The sequence below is a fragment of the Triticum dicoccoides genome, chromosome 1B (genome assembly GCF_002162155.2).
Source record: "Triticum dicoccoides isolate Atlit2015 ecotype Zavitan chromosome 1B, WEW_v2.0, whole genome shotgun sequence".
Taxonomy (NCBI): domain Eukaryota; kingdom Viridiplantae; phylum Streptophyta; class Magnoliopsida; order Poales; family Poaceae; genus Triticum; species Triticum dicoccoides.
The window spans coordinates 157,668,761-157,674,521 of record NC_041381.1 but is presented as its reverse complement, the minus strand read 5'-3'; the positions used below and the strand labels follow the sequence as shown (position 1 = coordinate 157,674,521).

The following is a 5,761-nucleotide window of genomic DNA, read 5'->3' as shown; positions in this document are numbered from 1 at the left end:
TTCTTCGAGTCGTCTCTGTCGCTCACGGCCGGTGGGGTGCTCAGGGGCGGCGGCGGGCCGGCGGTGGGTGCGCAGGGGCGGCGGGCCGGCCGGCCGGGGTGGCCAGTTTTTCAGAACCGCGCCGTTATCACCTAAAAAAAAGACTAGTGGGCCGGAACCCCTGTTTCGACCCGAACAAAAAGGAGCTTATGTCCGACCGACCGGACCTGACCCACCGAACCCATCCGCCCGAGCCAGACCAGACCAGACCAGAACAAACCTAGGTCGCCGCGCTCCGCCGCCCTCCACCACCGGCGACATCCCCTCCCAAGAAGGCGAAGAGATCGGCCAAGAGGAGCAGCGGATCGAGGGGGACTCGCAGAACGCGTGGGACGAGACGAGGCCACCGGCTGGCTCCTTGATGCGCCACCGCCAGTTCCTCGACAGCCCTCAACGCCGGTGTCCCTCCTCCAGCAAGCTGGGCTTCTCCCTTGGAGGTACTTCCTCGCCGACCCTCCCTCTCCTCCCTCCCTAGAGCACAGCTTACTCCCCTCCCATTCTCTGGAGCGCCAAAGACACTGAGGCGACGACGACGGCGGCACATCGATCCAGGCGATGGCGCTGTAACGAACCATCTTCTGTGTCCGCCCCCTCCCTCTACCGCCCACTGGTTAGCTTCTGCCTTCTCCCCCTTCCTTAATTTATGGGTCATATTCTTGATGCGCACAATACTTTCTGCTGTTGCTGATGTGTGAGGTTTGAATCTGGTGTGTTTCACAATTTGTTGGGAAAACTTGTAGATTCACGAATTTTCGTTGTGGATTTGTTGCTCGGGACTGCAATATAATGTTTTTATTTCTGGATTTGAGCAAACTGTAGGGTAGTTTTGTGAAGTTTGGTAGGACTAGGAGCCTGTGACTCCATACTAGTACTAAATTTCACAAGTGAAAGTTAATGAAAATGGTCATTAAACAGGCATGCTTTTTGCCTTATGTTTTGTCTGTAGATGTAATTACGAAGCACTGGCCTTACTTATGAAGCACTTCTTGTCATGCTGAATTAATCTTTTGCTTGGATATGTGACTGGACATCAGCTTTCATTTTGCATTTGATCCATGTATGATTTTGATATACAACTATACACTGAGTTATTTGTAATTCCAAAATTCCAGAACTTTCAGTTGAAAAGAATCAACCGTGTATATCATGTGATTGTCGATCACAAAAATCAAAAGGCGATTCTTCTTCTAATCCATGTGTAATCTCCATTAGCAGCAGCAAGACAAACCCTTATTCTTCAAGCCGGTGCGACTAGCACATGAGAGAATTGATTTCTCATGTAATATCCCCTGAAGATTATATTGGTGTTGTAGTAGCATGGCATCAGAATTCAGAACATGTGTGAAGTATGTATCTGTGACACATTGCACTTTGTCATAACACCACATATGCATATACTGGCATTCTCTTGCTCTCGGTAAAATGCATTCAGGCATGCAATCAACCACTACCATACGGATCACTGTTAGTCACCATAGCAGCAAGCGCCATCTGAGAATTCATGTTCATGTGTGTTTCTACAGTGTTGTTGCTTCTCAAATTACTAGATATTCAGCATAGATTTGTGTATCAGTGGAGCTTTCCTAGTTGTTCTTCTTTGGTGAAATGTACTGCTGGTCTCTAATCCGTCATGCACAATGCAGAGAAATCTGCTACAAACTATTCAATTATTATTTTAAAAACACACTACTTGTTCCTTGTAAAAATCATGTTATACATTTTGTATGACTATCAATTTTCTGAACTGTTTGAATAATTATTGTGTGGACATGAGGATCAGATCACCCCCTTTTCTAGGCTTTTGTTTTGTGATCTTGTCTGATTACTTTCTCTTATATGGCCACAGGTTGATGATCTGTATTCTACTGTACCTGGTGTGGCGATTGATGGTCTATGGTGCTTGTTATTAATAATTGGATTAGTCCAAGTTGTTTGGTGGCAATTAAGTTTGGTCCAAGGAACTTGGTCTTCTGTTGCTGTTGCACCCCTAGGCTTAGATAGATATATACACACATCATTATGTTTTGCCATCTGAATGAAAGCTAAAACTGACACTAGCTAGCTAGTAAAAAAATGCTGGTTCTATTTTTGAGAATCAGTTCAAACTGCTAGTAGCCTATACCCATGGTTATGTAGCCTGTAGTTGCCATGCCTCAAATAGTATGTTAATACATACCTATGGCCCATGGCAGTGCCACCATTGCTCTCATAGGTGGTTACTTGGTCCTGCAGCCACATTCCTATCCTACATGAACGGTGGCAGAGGACCTTCTCCTTGAACCAAACACTTTTTGCTCCTTAATTGGAGATGAGCTAGCTGCGGAATATTTACAGAAGAAGGTTACTACACTGCAAGATAAGAACTTGCAACATGATATACTCCCTCTGGTTGGGTTTATAAGTCTGGCACGGGTTTTTAGTTGACTAGCAAAATATGTGCTATATGTCACCAAAAAAAACATTAGATTAGTTTCTAAGCATATATATTTTGTGGCATATTACAAATGTTTTTCTTGGTCAAATCGAAGACCTAAAAATCCGTGCCCGACTTATATACTACCTCTCTCTCAGTTTACAGGGCGTGTGCGTACCCCTAGGTCGTCAATTTGACCAACCTAATACAAGTCATATATTACAAAAAATATACCAACATAAACTTTGGAGTTTCTACTTTCAAAAGGTATAATTTTTGTGTTATATAATTTATATTAGGGTGATAAAATTGGCAACCTAGGTATACGCGCAAGACTTGTAAACTGAAACGGAGGTAGTACCCATCATATGAATTGCATCTCAGGAAAAAGATGCAATGAATCATCATTAAGAGAAGACTATCGAAAAGGGAAATAAAAATCAGCTAGGCCATTAATAAATCCAATTGCAGAGCAGTGAATTGTGCAGCAGCATCCCTGCCTGCTTGGTAGTTCCGTAAAATATATTGATGTTGTAACTGCAGAACAAGGCTATTAGTTAGTGCTATGTTGGAAACAAGATTACTTGCATAGCCTAAGAAATGTAAACACTTGAACTAGCTACACGAACCAGTACCTGAATGAACACATGACTTTTATTTCCTTGAAAAGAAAAGTTAGTATAGTCACACAAGATGTATATTGTACTAGATTGAATGGACACGGTGAAGGATGGGCTTTGCCTTGTGCAACAAGATCACTGGAAACATAATTCTAACATATTTTGCTTCCTTCAACAAACGTTCATCTTTTCAATACTGAAATAGACTTACAAGACAAAATTAACATATGGCTACTGATTTAACAGTTTGTGCTGTTGCGCAGAAGGTTGATCTTCCTGTGGATCTGAGTGCTGCAAACCTGAAGCTGCTTGAACATAATGTTACCTCTAACCTGGGAGTAAAGCACACAATATAGCTTCATTTTCACTCTGCAGGTATGAACTTGATCATTTACATGGGCATTTGCCGTCTTAAAACTTGATCTGCAAATACATTTACATTGTGTATGCAGCATCCTTGTTTATCTTTAAATAGTATCTCACTTCGTAGTTCACTTGCACTGTTGATATTTTAGATCGTGAAAGGAACGGTTGAGCATCAATTCTGTCATGTGTAGTTATGTACACTTAGAAGCTCTGGGGACAGGTACGATTCCAAGTGCAGTCGAAAAAATGCCCGCCCCCGAGTCACTCCCGCTGGCGACTCCGGGCGGCAACCCTAGCGCCGCCGCCCCAGCACCTCGCCTAGGCCTCTCCTCCCTAGCCGCCGCCGGTGGTGTCGCCGGCCAAAGGCCGCGTTGCGCAAGCGGCGGCGGCATCTCCTCCCGCGTGCAGGCGACCTTCCTCTGCTCCGCCCCCCTCCCCGGCGTCGTGGTGGCCCGCAGGAGTGCCCCCCTCTCCCCCCTCTCCCCTCCAGCGACGGCTTGTGGGGCTCCAGGGAGTCAGGTTGCTCTGGCGGCGGACCTGGGTGTCTCTGCCCAGATCTGGCTGGTGCTGGCGGATGGCGGCGGCGGGGACGGTTGGCGGCCCTGCTAAGGTGGTGGTGGTGTCGCTGGTGGCTGTGCTGCTCCGGTGGGGTGGTGGGGCTTCCGGTGGTGTTGGCCAGGGCGTGGACGTGCATGTTCTGTGGTGGTGGCTGGCGCTCCGGCGTGTGGCATCGGTGGTGCGTGTCCGGCGAGCTCCAAGAGCTCCGGCGTGTGGCATCGGTGGTGCGTGTCCGGCGGCTCCGACGCTTGGAGCTCGCCGGGCGACGCGGGTGGGCAGCGGCCAGGCGTGGCCGTTGCTCTGGCCGTGGGTGGCAGCGCAGGGAGGTCCGGCTGGTGGTGGCCTCCTGGTGTCGTGGCGGCTTCACAGTGGCTCGGTGGCTCTGACTGCGGCAGCGGCCGGCTTCTCCGGCTTCGGCTCGTCCGCGATCGGACCGTTTCGACCTTCGCCCCATCTCCTCGTCGTCCGGGCACTACTTCCATCAAAGGGCTGGCCCTCTCCCAGCTGTGGTCCATCGCTCGTCTCGCACTCGGTGCGGCAGGACCGAGCTCGTCTCGCGCACGGTGCAGCAGGACCGAGCCCGTCTCGCGTTCGGGGCTGCAGGACGGGCCGATGGATGCCAGTTCTGGCCGGCCTATTGGGTCTCGATGCTGGGGGTCGTCCACGGGTGCGAAAGGTGGGACCTTTCCACTCGTCTCTTTGGTTGGGGTAGCGGCAGGTCTCGGGTGAGGCGGTGTCAAGGTCTTGGATGCCGGGGCGGCGGCCCTGGTGGTGGTAGCGCGGTGCTCTTGGGCAGAGCCCGTGGCTTGGTGCTGCCCGGTGGCCATGGCCGTGTGGGCGGCATGGTAGCCGGGGTGTGGTGTTGGGTGGCGGTGAGTGTTGGCCGGGGTGAAAACCTGTTCTTTCTTTGGACGGACCGGCGGCGGCGAAGCTCGTTCCCTTCTGAAGGCGTCGTCGCGGCTGTCATTGCCCGTCATGTGGCTCGAGAGGAAACTCTGATCCTCGGGTCGGGCGGTGGCGGCGCTCCGGTGTCGTTCCCTTCCTGAAGGCGCCGCCTTGGAGCCCATGGTTTGTCGTATGTGGCTTCATCTCTTCACGGTGGTAGTGCTAGGGGTGTTGTTGCTCCGCTCAGCGCCTATGTATCTTGCCCTGGGTGTGTGCGTGTGTTGTGGTGGCGTGTGTATGTACTGGGTAATTGATGATCGGGGCGAAAGCCTTTTTCGGTAGAAGCTCTGGACAAACACTCTTTCTGTACAATGGTATGGTTACAGGATAGAGCATGATACTTAATTCCTTTGATGGTTGTGTGTATCTGTGAAATAATGGATCTTGCCAATTGATACTTAATTCACGATAGAGTATTATTTTTAACATTTTTGTTGTGTCAGTAGCATAGTACAAAACCTGTGTACCACACCATAGATAGTCATCATAAAAGAAGTGTAACAGTGAGCTGTAAGCAAAGCATTTCATTTGAGTATAATGAGAGTAGCCGATGGTGTGACGTCCTTCATCTTAGTTGCCTGGCATCTGTATTGATAATCAAGTGCACTGTGCTATTTTTGTTGTTCATGGTGATTCCTGACTTCATATTTTTGAAAAGATTATATATACAGCTCGAGAAACGATTAATATATCGTGAAACTGTAAATTAGGAACCACCAGATAGTCTGGTTGGCCAGTGCGTGGTGTGTGCACACTTGGAGGTTGGAGCCCGGATTCAATTCCTGTTTGCAAGTATAGGTGGGAGTGAGCTGTGGCCAGC

General features: G+C 49.1%; 1 pseudogene; it reads left to right on the top strand.

The window, feature by feature from the left end:
- The first annotated feature begins 4,047 nt into the window (after window positions 1-4,047).
- Window positions 4,048-4,769, top strand: LOC119325071 (annotated as a pseudogene).
- Window positions 4,770-5,761: the final 992 nt, after the last annotated feature.